The sequence below is a fragment of the Chenopodium album genome, chromosome 22, assembly GCF_948465745.1.
Source record: "Chenopodium album chromosome 22, dcCheAlbu1.1, whole genome shotgun sequence".
In the NCBI taxonomy this organism is placed as follows: domain Eukaryota; kingdom Viridiplantae; phylum Streptophyta; class Magnoliopsida; order Caryophyllales; family Amaranthaceae; genus Chenopodium; species Chenopodium album.
The window spans coordinates 28,169,596-28,183,211 of record NC_137855.1 but is presented as its reverse complement, the minus strand read 5'-3'; the positions used below and the strand labels follow the sequence as shown (position 1 = coordinate 28,183,211).

Genomic DNA, 13,616 nt, shown 5'->3' with positions numbered 1-13,616 from the left:
GGGTTTGGCTCTGAAAGCAGAGGAAGACTCAGAAGTGGACGAGGATGAAGCTGCCACGATCGTTAGAAGGTTCAAAAGGATGTTCAAGAAAGGCCGCACCTCAAGGAACTTCGGGAAAAAGAACTCTAATGCCAAACCTGACTACAGCTGCCACAAGTGTGGATCCCCAGATCACTTTATCAGGGATTGTCCCCTCTGGGAAAATGATAAAGGAAAAGGAAAGGGCAAGTGATGAGTGACATTTATGGCACTCATTTGGTTCCTTTTTGGATGATTTCTATTTCATTTTATCTCTCTTTTCTTTAGTTTTCCTTAGTTTTATTCTTGTTTTCTTTATTTTATGCTTTTTGTAGTTAGTTTCTCTATTTCATGCTTTTTCTAGTTTACTTGTTATTTTTCTCTTTTACTTGCTTTTTATCATTTGTTTGTAGGTGGTAATTGATTTGTCCAAGAATTCCCGAGCTTCCTCTCTATGAGCTTTCATTGTTTTCATGCCTAGAGATGGTGCAAGAAGCTTCAAGTCAAGGGTGGAACCAAGAGGCAAGCTTCAAGGCTTTGTATATGCCTTCTTTATGGCTTATACTTTTCAAGAAATTCAAGAAAGTTTATGCCTACTTTGTCCTCCATCATCATCATCTAGGATGTGTGCACCGCTTGAGCTAGGACGAAGAGAAGAAGGGGGAAAGACCCAGCCAGGTGCGGGCGCACCAAGGGAGTGTGCGGCCGCACATTGGTCGGGTGCGGCCGCACACCTGGTGTGTGCGGGCGCACCAGTCTCGGTGTGTCCCGTGCGCACCATTCTCTCTCCTCCGAGCGCCCGCACCTACGAGGGTCTATTTTTGGGCGTCAATACCGACCTCCTCTTTGTATATATAGTTATTTCTACCTATTTTTAGGAAGAAGTTTTTTTAGATTGAATTTGATAGTTAGTTTTGGGAGAATTTTAGAGAGAGAAACTCAAGAACTTTAGAGAGAGAAACTCATGATTTTTGGTGATTGCTCAAGGATTCCTCATTGTATTTGATCTTTAGATCAAAGTTTTGTAAGGATTTTCTTCTTGATTTCAATACAAGTTTGATTTTAGTTGATTCCATTTGTTTTCCATGATATTGATGATTGATTTGGTTATTGATTGAATTTTGATTGATTTTGATTGATTGTTGGTTTAATCTTTGATTTCAATTATGTTGATGATGAAATTGATGATTGTTGTAGTTTTGATCTTGATTCCTATGGCTAGTGAGTAGTTTCCTAGCTAGGGAAATGGTGAAGCATGTTTGAATAATGGATTAGAGTAATTTGGGGATAATTGATGGAGTTGATGATATGATTAAATTTGGTTGATAATTCATGTGCATGTGTGTGATTAATTGAGGTTTGGCCATCTTTGATTATTTGCACTAGATTGCATTGTGAGCTTGCTATGATACGGACCATTGATTAGTAACTTGCAATTTCACGATTGAGGTGCTTTGTGACGTTCCCTAGGTAGTGTTTAGCGTAGTTGACGCTAGTTAGACCTCTAGGTGAACCATCTTAGTATGCTCTTTTGGATACATGATGATCTTCCTTCATATCACTTGACTTAGTCGGTTTGACCTCCCAAATTACCATTTTCCATTACAATTACATGTGGATCCATTGCCCTAGTGTCTTTAGATTGATTTCATATAAGTTCTTGCATCATTTAGGTCTAGCTCTAGTTTCCTTCATAAACCCCTTTTACTTGACTTCGAAATAGCTTGACTTAGACATTGTGCATTTGACCTCCATTCCTTTGGGTTCGACCTTGACTTACCACTACGCTAAATAGGGGTTTGTTAAGTTACAAATATTGTTTGATTGGGTGGGGTGGTAGCCCAATGACCTACCGTTCTCCTTCCCATCAAAATGGCGCCGTTGCCGGGGAATGGTGCTTTGAGTCCATTTTGTTGTTGAGTCTATTTCATTTCATTTGCAAAATACAAAAAGATTTTACACTTTAGGCTACACTTGTAGCCGTGCTACTTATATTTTCTTTGAGTTTTGTATGCATAGGTCCCGAGATCGCTCATTTGTTCCCTTTGATCCGGAGATTGAAAGAACTCTCTCAAGGAGGAGAGTAGCAAAAAAGACCTTGGATTATGTTCCTCAAGCGAAGAAGAGATTGAACAAGAGCAAGTCATGGGAGAATAACCAAGAGTTGCCTTGAAAGAATTGGGAGTACCCGGTGCATAAAGGTTCAAGAGTGGCATAGCTCCACCTACAACACCGGCAAACGACTTTGAAATTCGGCCGGCAATGATCACCCTAATAGAGAGGAGACAATATAGTGGGGCGAAGAACGAGAGCCCATTGAACCATCTTAAGGAGTTTGAAAAATATTGTAACACGATCAAGGTTAATGGAGTGTCTCAAGAATTCATCTGCCTTAAGTTGTTCCCTTTCTCCCTCTTAGGAAGGTCTTTGGAATGGCTAGACAAAGGGGTAAAGCCCAATTCATTGAGAACTTGGGATGATGTCACTAAAGCTTTCTTGTCCCGTTTCTATCCACAAAAGAAAACGGCGGAGGCAAGAGCTTTAATTCAAGGATTCAAGCAAAAGCCAAATGAGAGTCTTTATGAGGCATGGGAGAGATTCAAGGAGTACCAAAGAGAATTTCCTCACCACGGAATTCCAACATATCAATTGATCCAAATCTTCTACGGTGGTTTGAGTCCTCAAGGCAAGGCACGCCTTGATGGAGGGGTCGGTGGTCCAATCATGAACAAAACCGAAGAAGAAGTTGTGGATATAATAGAGGATGTGGTGACTTACTATAGAGATTGGCAAGATGGGGAAAGAGATTCTTCAAGCAAGCAATCTTCGTTGTATTCGGTGGACCATCTTAACGCCATCAACAATCTTTCCTCTCAAATGACAAACTTGGGAAAGGAGATGACGGCGATCAAGGCCAAGTTGGAAAGTGTTTCTTCCTCTTCCCAAGCTCCAAATCTTCCCTCCCAAATTAAGGGCAGAGGTACTTCTTCTAACTCTCAAACTCCTTCTACTTCACATAATATGCCTATGGGATGTTTGTTTTGTGATGTAGTGGATCATATGACCATGATTCTAGCAATTGCAACAATGAATGTGTTGATGAATTTGACAACAATGAGTGTGAACATGTTAATTTTGTGTCAAACAACAATGTTCAAAGGTTTGATAATCAAAGAGGCCAATGGAATAGGAATTACCAAAACCAAGGCAATTTTGACAACTATAATCATAATGGTGGTTATAGGAACCAAGGGAATCAAGGTTCTCGTGGTAACCATAACCAAGGTTATAGTGGCCAAAATCAAAGCCAAAATTATGGTAATCAAAACCAAAATTATGGTAATCAAAACCAAGGTTATGTAAATCATAACCAAGGTAATGGTAACCATAATCATGGTGGTGGTAACCATAATCAAGGTTATGGTTCAAATCAAAATAGGGGTAATTGGAACAATCAAGGAAGGGGAAATTTTCAAAACAACGTTCAAAGAGGTCCCCCACCCGGTTTTGTTCCAAAGACTCAAGGTGAAAATTCCTATTCACAACCTTCTTCTCCTAGGACTACTTTGGAGGAATTGATTGATAATCAAACCAAGATCATTAACACCTATATGGCGGTTAGTGATAAGAAATTCAATGAGATGATGACCCAAAATAAGATGCTTGAGACTCAAATTACCCAATTAGCAAGCACTATTAAGGATTTTGCTAGTCCTTCATCTTTGCCTTCCCAAGGTGTTGAACCAAAGAAACCCGTGTACTCTATTGCCACAAGTGGTGGAAATGATTTTGATGAGGAAGTTTCTTGTTCAAAAGAGGAAGGAGATGAGAGTGGTGCTATGGAGAATGAAGTGGAGAGGGTTGAGTCCAAGGAAATTTATTGTGAGGTTGAGGAAAAAGAAGAATATGTTGTTGAAAAGATGAGTGAGGTAGAGAGATTTCCCGATCTACCATATCCACAAAAATATTTGAGATTCAAAATGGATGAGAAATTTGGGAAGTTCCTTGGAGTTCTTAAGGAAATTCATGATTCCACACCCTCTACCGAGCCAATTCCCGACATGCCTAAGTACTCCAAGTTTCTTAAAGAGATACTAGAGAAGAAGGAAGATTTTGATGAGGGTAGTTCGGTGGAAGGAGGGAAGTGTTTTAGTTCTCTTATCCATGGTGAGCTTCCGGAGAAGATGGAAGATCCGGGGAATTTTTCAATCCCTTGTCAAATCAAGAAAATGGTTTTTGAGAATGCTTTGTGTGATCTAGGGGCTAGTGTGAGTATTATGCCCTTTTCGGTTTTCAAAAGGCTTGATCTAGGTGAGCTTCAACCATCTAATATAACACTTCAATTGGCCGATCGCTCTATTAAGCTTCCTAAGGGAAGAATTGATGATATTCCTTTAAAGATTGGAGAGTTTGTCTTTCCCGTGGATTTTGTTGTTTTGGAAATTGAGGAGGATGAGCATATTCCAATCATTTTAGGGAGGCCTTTCTTAGCCACCTCGGGAGCTTTAATAGATGTGAAGGGAGGTCAAATCACTTTGAGATGTGGAAAATTGGAAGAGAGTTTTAAGTTGAAGCCAATGCATGAGTCCTTATCTTGTGTGCAAGATATAGCATGTGCTAGTCTTTCTCGTTCCATTGATGATATGTGCATGATTGATTCTTCTACTAACGATGTTTTTGAGATTGTTGATGATGTTTGTGCAAGTCTTAATGATGTTAGTGAAGAAGAATTTGTAATTCAAAAGCCAAGGGATGAGAAAGAAATTGAGTTCCCAAATTGGTTCAAGCTTAATTCTTAAGATGAAGAGAAAGCTTCCATGATTAAAGATGTTGAAGTCAAGCCGAAGAAAAAAGCCCGTGGCTCGAAGAAAGCAAGAAAAAGAAAGAAGTTGAGAAAGGAAAAGGAAGAATTTGAAAAGAATTTTGTGAAGGTTTCATTAAGCAACGATAAGAAGTTGCTCAAAATTGAAGAAGATTTTGCTCTATCAACCACCTTGAAGAAGGTGGTGTTCTTTGATCCTCCATGATTTGGAGGAAGGGTCGAGCTTAGGACCTTAAGCAAGCGCTTCCCGGGAGGCAACCCGGAGTTTCTAACTTTTTCTCTTTGATTTTTGAATTTTCTTATTTTTGTTTCTTTTATTACTTTGTCTTTTCTTTCACTTTTCTACTTGATTGGATTTTTAGGATGACCTTTTGCGGAATTGGAATTCTACAAGTATGCATGATGAATGAAAGGTGTTCGTGGCACAAATCATATTTTATTCGATTCTAATCGAAATTTGAGGTAAAAGGGGTAAGAATTTTAGAGAGGTAAGATAGGAAATTAATGTTTTGAAAGTTGGAGGAAATTGATACTTAGTGAATTTTTGTGGTGAGCACATGAATTTTCAACTTTGAGGTCTTTGAAAATGATTTTAGCTACTGCCTATGTTGTTCCTCATCACCATCATGATTCATGTGCGCACCCAAATAGGCAGTAAGTATCAAAATGATGAGAAAAAGAAGGATTTAGAAGCGCCCAGTTTGTGCGGCCGCACACGAGGCCTGTGCGGGCGCACAGCCTGCGTGTGCGGGCGCACCAGCAGCATGTGCGGCCGCACACCTGCTGCCGTGCTCCTTCTTATTTTCCTTCTTCTTCTTCTTTTTCTCATTCCTTCTTTCATCCTCTTCTAGCTCACGAAAACCTCCTTCAAACCCTCCTCTTGTGCGCACCTCCAACCCCTTCATTCATCATCAAAAATCACTCAAATCCACACCAAAATCACTCCATTTTCAATCAAAATCACTCACAAGCCTTCCTACACTACAAATTCCTCACAAATTGACCCAAATTTCACTCACTCTCTCTCCTACTCTTGGTGGCCGAATTTGGGGTTTTCTTTGTGGATTCAAATTTGTTGCTCTAAGTTGGTTAATCTTGCTTCTTTTATGGTATAATCACTAATCCTTGCTTTAATTTTGCCATTTATATCATAAATTTGCATAGATTGAAAATTTGTATGAGCACGAATAGTGTAGTATTGATTTTGTGATTTTTGATGCTTGATCTTGATATTGGTTGTGATTTGGTGATGTTTGTTGATTGATTTTGCATAACATTGTGTTGTTTGCTGATTTTGTAATGATTCTCATCATTTTTGGTTGAATTTTTGGAGTATTGGTAGTATATGGTGATTGTGGTATTGGTCTTGTGGTTGTTCTTGGATTGTTGAAAAGGAGTTTTTCTTGGATTATTGGTGTTGTGGATTGGTTTGGAATTGGTTTGATTGAAAAGAAGTGTGAATTTGGAGTTTGGCAATTTTGGTAGTAAGTGGTGAATTTGGGTGTGGTATTCTTGGTTCATTGATTTTGCTCCTTGTTGGATATTGGTGATCTTTCTAAGCCTCTCAAAATGTCTAAATACCTCAAGAAGTTCACCAAGAAGCGGAAAACCGATGTTAGCATTGATGAACCTCCTGCCCAAGTACCTCCTCTAGGCCTAGTACATCTTCTAGGCCTAGTACTTCCAACCCTTCCTCCACTCAAACACAACCCCCAACCTCTCTTCCCAAAAAGGAAAACTTCACCGACAAACAAAAAACCTTCTACCAAAACTTGAAGGAAGAAAGAATCCTAAAACAAACCCGCCACTACTTCCAACCCGATATGCTGAAGTTGGGTATTGATAATGATGTGCGGTCGTTGCTTCTAAATCTCCGATTGGGTTCTTTCATCACCGATGCCTACCGCACCTATAAGGAGCCTACTTTGAGTTCTTGGCTATCTTAGAGCTTGTACCCGTAGGAGGGGTATATAGGGTGCGTTTCCAATTGTTCAACCACATCTTCGACCAATCATTGGAAGAGTTCAACGCCGCTCTGGATTTTGATCCCCATGGGGATATTGTCAACGTTGAACACTACATCTTCCCGCAGTATGATCAACACTCATGGTGGGAAGACATCTCAGGTGGTAATGAGTTTATCACCAACCGGGCTAAGATCTCAGCGGTGTACCAACCTTGCCTTAGGGTTGTACACCGTCTTTTGGGCTATGTTTTGTTCCCCAAACAAGAAATGGGGAAGTTGAGTAAGTTGGAGCTCAAGGTCCTTTGGTTGTCTACCCGCCCGGAGTATGTGGGCCGGTTGAACTTGGGCTATATCTTTGCCCAATATTGCTTGGATCTTCGCAAGAGGAGTACGGGAGAGATCACATGCGGGGGCATGGTAACTAGGCTATTGACTCGCCTTCGCCTCGATGATTATCTCCCATTTTGTAAGGAGATCGGGGATGCAACTTCTATCTACCTCGATATGCAACAATTGGGTCAAATCCAATTCATCTCCAAGGGCTTTAGCGAAGGGAGATATGAGTGGCTTAGGGGCAACGAGCATTGGTGCTACTCGCCTAACCCCAGCTTGACTTCTTTGGCTCGGATTGCCAACAATGTGTGGCATGTTCCCAAGTCCTTCCGGCATCCCAACTTTGACTCCGAGGAGGATGAGGAAGAAGATGATGAAGAAGAACAACAACATCATCAACAACAACATCAACAACAACATCATTATTCTCCACAACAACAAGCTCCTCAAGAGCAAGAGCAAGAGCAAGGGCAACATGCTTTCGCCAATGCGGATTTGAGGGCTCTTAGTGAGCAAATGAGTGGATTAAAAATCCACGTGGATGGCATGTATGATCAAGACTTTGGGGCCATCTATGAGCAACTAAGAGGTATTCAAGAGATGCAGCAAGGTATGTTTACACAACAACAACAAATTTATGAGGCGGAGGTTAACCGTGGGAACATTACTCCCCCGGTTAACTATCCGTACTTCCCGCCCCAACAAGGTCCTCTACCTTCGTATGGGCATCCTTATTAGTCGGGGCCTTCTAACCTCGACACCGAGCGTCGCTACTATCCGGACGAGCACGGTAACTATGATTACAAGGCTCTGGGTGGTAGTGACTATAGGGGTGATCCAAACTACCCCCATGTCCATCCCAACCACCCCTTTGAACTCACTTTGCCTGATAACTTCACCCCTCTTGCTCCTTGGCAACAAGATCTTTTCAAGGGGCATTATGGGTGGCCCGAGGGGTACACCGGAGGATGGGAGCCCTACCCTCATCCCTTCGATGACCCCGAGCGCAACAGAGACCCCGATGGGGCCGGGCCGAGTGGGAGTGGTGGTGGTGATGGTAGTAGTTATTAGTTCCCTTTAGCTTCTCATGCTTTTTGCCTCCATCCCTTATATTTTTTATGCATGTTTTGTTTTGATTGGGATGTTGAGATGTATTTTTATCTAGCTTGGGGGAACTAATAACTTGTTTGGTGACCAATTTTGTTGTTGTGTACATATCTTAGTTGTTTGCATATTTATTTTCATTCCTCTTGTTTGTTTTCCTCATTTTCTTGATCTCTAGGCTACTTTCCTTGTAGCTAGCTGGTTTGCCCGTTTTCTTGGATGTTTGTTGTTTGTGGTGATGTTTTGCTTGGCATGTTGTTGTTGATGATCCCTTATATCCAAATCCCTTAATCCAAAACCCTTTAATCCAAATCCCTTAAATCCAAATCTTGTAGTTTAGAGTAGTTCTTTAGTTAGTTTAGACTTTATTGTTTACTTAGCTTTATTTCTTTTATTCTTTCTATTCTTTGGTTAGTTTAGCTTTTCTTTCCTTTAGTTGTATATACTTCTTACTTAGTTTAGTTTCCTTTTATTTGTTGTTTTCCTTTACTTGTTTTGAAGTTACTAACCATTTTCTTTGTTCATAGTTTCTTTTATTTCTTTTTCTCACTTGGTTCCTTGAAGAGCTTATGGATATGGTATGCTACGAGGTGGTTTCTAATCGCTTCATTTATCTTTGCTAAGCTTGGATACCCGGTGAGATCTTTCTTATTTTCTCTTTATTTTCCTTGGTTGCATAGAATAGGATTAGTTTAGGAGAAGTTGAATGGTTCGAGGATGGATGCTTGTTAACACGTAATGTGTTTGGGATCGGTGACTTTGTTGTCTATCGATCACTTGTTTGTCGATTGGGAACTTTATGTGCTTAACTTGCTTTCTAGTCCTTTGCATGCTATTTCTCCTATGTTTTCCTTTTCTATGTCTCCGTTTCTTTTCTTTTACTCTCTTTTATTTTACTTTTTCTCTTACTTTCCTTTATTTTTCTTTTCATTTTTGATGTGATTTTGAGGCATTGTTTTTCATTTCTTTTCTTATGAAATGAACCTTGTACATTGGACTTGTCTTTTGCATGATTTTCTTCCTAAGTTGTAAAGGTATGCACGGTTTGAGACTATGTTCGGTTGACTCTAGGATAGTGTATGCTAGGGTAGTTGGTTTGAACTAGGGGGATCATGAAGCCGGATTCTACTTGTTTGTGGTACGTTGGTAGTTGCTTCCTATAGTTGATTTGACACCACTAGTGAGTTTTTGCCACAACCTTGTGGGGTTACTTGTTTTTCTAGCCTTCAATATGCCTTGTATGAGCGGCGTGGATCCTTGACTATGCAAACCTAATCTAATAAAGCTTGATGTATGATTCTCAAACACGAGACCGAACTATCTAGGAAGGACAAAGGCACATTTTTCGGGGTGGTATTTTTCATTTTTGTTATATTTTGTTATTTTCTTTATTTTTAGGTTTACATTTGCCTTCTTACAACCATTTGAGCCTTATCCCTTCTTTTCAAGCCACATCTTTAGTTATTTGACCTTTTGTTTCATTTTCTATATTTTCTTGGTTTTTGTGAAGCATTATGATCATTTGAGATGAAGTTTGTGGTGGTTAAGTTGGAATTTTGGTTTTTATGTAAGCAAGTTTGTGATTTCATTTACTTTGTGAATAATGGAAAAAATATGTGGAAAAGCCGTCCTACTTCTCAAAAGGCATGGACTAATAATTTGCATTTAGGAAAAGCCGTCCTACTTCTCAAAAGGCATGGACTAATAATTTGCATTTAGGAAAAGCCGTCCGAATTAAGCAAAAGGCAAGGACTTTGCAAATACAATATAAAAACACAAAAAAAAATTGGAAATGTGAAGAATTCAAAAATATTTTGATGTATTCTTTTCTCCGACTAAGCATTGAGGACAATGCTTCATTTTAGCTTGGGGGAGAAGCGTGTACGCTTTTTGTATATATATTTTTGTGAGTATAGCTTCAAGTAAGCTTGGGGGTGTTGTTTTTGTTTGGTAATTTCTTGATTGTGGTGTTAGGGATTGATCACCCTTTTGCTTCACTTTTTAGGAAAATCACCAAATTTTTAAATTTTAAGCCTACCTTCACCCTTTATGCCTTACGTTACAACCTTGGGGAAAGACCTTTCGACCTAGATAGTTGAGTCACTATTCGGGGGAGGGCATCATGGGTCATTGCCTAAGGAAAGGGGATGCATAGTCAAGATTGTCGAGTAGCCTTAAAATAATTCTTTTCCGGTTCCTTCGAGGAATCATTGGGACACTCACTAAGGAGAGATATGAGACTAGTGGGAAGAACGCGGTAAGATTGTTTGGGATGAAAGTGAATTGTGATAACTAGTTTCTATGCCTAGCATACCCTATGTTTCAATCAACCTTGGATATCTTGAAACGTGCATACCTTAACTACTTGAGAAAGATTATCATTCATTTGCATTATAGTCTTTATGTTGATTCATTTCGCAAAGGTTTGTTTTTATTTCATTTTCCTTCCTTTTTATGGTTTGCCTCATTGATGTTTGGTGGAGAGTTATGGGTCAAACTCTTAGGATACCCTTACGAGACCTCACTCGTCCTCATAGGCGACTTTGGGGTTTAAAGGGCTTGTTGTAGCTAAAAACAACCGTGATTCCTACGACAGTGAGTTTTAGAGTATATTCTTATCTTGAGTCTTTCTTTTTCGTTTTCAATAAAATTTTCATCCTCATTCTTTCTTGTTTTGTTTTGCTCGAGGACGAGCAAAACTTTAGCTTGGGGGAATTTGATGAGTGAAAGTTATGGCACTCATTTGGTTCCTTTTTGGATGATTTCTATTTCATTTTATCTCTCTTTTCTTTAGTTTTCCTTAGTTTTATTCTTGTTTTCTTTATTTTATGCTTTTTGTAGTTAGTTTCTCTATTTCATGCTTTTTCTAGTTTACTTGTTATTTTTCTCTTTTACTTGCTTTTTATCATTTGTTTGTAGGTGGTAATTGATTGTCCAAGAATTCCCGAGCTTCCTCTCTATGAGCTTTCATTGCTTTCATGCCTAGAGATGGTGCAAGAAGCTTCAAGTCAAGGGTGGATCCAAGAGGCAAGCTTCAAGGCTTTGTATATGCCTTCTTTATGGCTTATACTTTTCAAGAAATTCAAGAAAGTTTATGCCTACTTTGTCCTCCATCATCATCATCTAGGATGTGTGCACCGCTTGAGCTAGGACGAAGAGAAGAAGGGGGAAAGACCCAGCCAGGTGCGGGCGCACCAAGGGAGTGTGCGGCCGCACATTGGTCGGGTGCGGCCGCACACCTGGTGTGTGCGGGCGCACCAGTCTCGGTGTGTCCCGTGCGCACCAGTCTGGGTGGGTCTATTTTTGGGCGTCAATACCGACCTCCTCTTTGTATATATAGTTATTTCTACCTATTTTTAGGAATAAGTTTTTTTAGATTGAATTTGATAGTTAGTTTTGGGAGAATTTTAGAGAGAGAAACTCAAGAACTTTAGAGAGAGAAACTCATGATTTTTGGTGATTGCTCAAGGATTCCTCATTGTATTTGATCTTTAGATCAAAGTTTTGTAAGGATTTTCTTCTTGATTTCAATACAAGTTTGATTTTAGTTGATTCCATTTGTTTTCCATGATATTGATGATTGATTTGGTTATTGATTGAATTTTGATTGATTTTGATTGATTGTTGGTTTAATCTTTGATTTCAATTATGTTGATGATGAAATTGATGATTGTTGTAGTTTTGATCTTGATTCCTATGGCTAGTGAGTAGTTTCCTAGCTAGGGAAATGGTGAAGTATGTTTGAATAATGGATTAGAGTAATTTGGGGATAATTGATGGAGTTGATGATATGATTAAATTTGGTTGATAATTCATGTGCATGTGTGTGATTAATTGAGGTTTGGCCATCTTTGATTATTTGCACTAGATTGCATTGTGAGCTTGCTATGATACGGACCATTGATTAGTAACTTGCAATTTCACGATTGAGGTGCTTTGTGACGTTCCCTAGGTAGTGTTTAGCGTAGTTGACGCTAGTTAGACCTCTAGGTGAACCATCTTAGTATGCTCTTTTGGATACATGATGATCTTCCTTCATATCACTTGACTTAGTCGGTTTGACCTCCCAAATTACCATTTTTCATTACAATTACATGTGGATCCATTGCCCTAGTGTCTTTAGATTGATTTCATTTAAGTTCTTGCATCATTTAGCTCTAGCTCTAGTTTCCTTCATAAACCCCTTTTACTTGACTTCGAAATAGCTTGACTTAGACATTGTGCATTCGACCTCCATTCCTTTGGGTTCGACCTTGACTTACCACTACGCTAAATAGGGGTTTGTTAAGTTACAAATTTTGTTTGATTGGGTGGGGTGGTAGCCCAATGACCTACCGTTCTCCTTCCCATCAGCAAGGAGCAGGGAAAAGAAAAATTCAGCAAAGCAAACTTTCAAAAGTCGGATATGAGGAAAGCCATGATGCAGCTTGGGGTGATTCTGACAGTGAAGAAGATGAGGATGACCAACCAGAGGAGGAGACAACCAATCTGTGTCTGATGGCCAAATCAGACGATGAAAAGGCCAACCTTGAGGAACTTCACAAAGAGGTATTTCTTGATCCTAAACAGCTTAAAACTCTCTCTAAAGATGTCTTAATAGATTTGTGTCTAGAAGAAGAAGAATTCTTTAGAGAAACTTGTGTGAAACTGAATAAGTGTGAGAAGGCTCTTAAAGTTTGCAAGGAACATGGCACTTGGTTGGAAACAGCTTATGCCAAGTCCCAAAGCAAATTGCAAGAGCTGAATATTAAGCATAAACACATAAAAGAGATAGCTGATAGAATCAAGAATGACAGTATTCTTCTAAATGTTGAATTAACTCAGTATAAGCTCATGAATTCTGATATCAGTTCTAGCAGTTCCTCGAGTGATCAATTGCTTAAATTCAATGTTGATTTTGAAAATCTGAAAAATGAACTTTCGACCTTAAGGAATCAAAAGGATAAACTTGAAAATGAACTGAATGCTAGAAAGGATAGGAGTATTGACCCAAAAGTTATACCCAAATGGATTGCTGAAGCTCAAGGAAAAAGAACAGAAGGACTTGGTTATATGACCAAGAGAAAAGGTAAACAAAAGAAATATGTTGAGCTTCCTAGCATGAAAATGTGTACTTTTTGTGGTAAGACTGGACATCTTTATGGTCAATGTTGGAATAGAGAAGAAGCTAATAAAAGGAATGTGAAACAAGTGTGGGTCAAGAAAACAGATATTGCATTCACGTCAAAGGAACCCAAGGAAACCTGGGTTCCTGATTCTAATGCTTAGTTTTCTTGCAGGTTCTAGTGAGGGGGAACAACTCGTGGTATCTCGACAGCGGGTGTTCAAAGCATATGACAGGTGATAAATCAAAATTCCTCTCACTAAAAGACT

General features: G+C 39.4%; 1 non-coding gene across 1 annotated transcript; it reads right to left on the bottom strand.

Moving 5' to 3' along the window:
• Window positions 1–2,548: 2,548 nt before the first annotated feature.
• Window positions 2,549–2,654, bottom strand: LOC145606379 (small nucleolar RNA R71). Its single transcript, XR_014105270.1, has one exon. It is a non-coding gene; the product is annotated as a small nucleolar RNA R71 (small nucleolar RNA).
• Window positions 2,655–13,616: the final 10,962 nt, after the last annotated feature.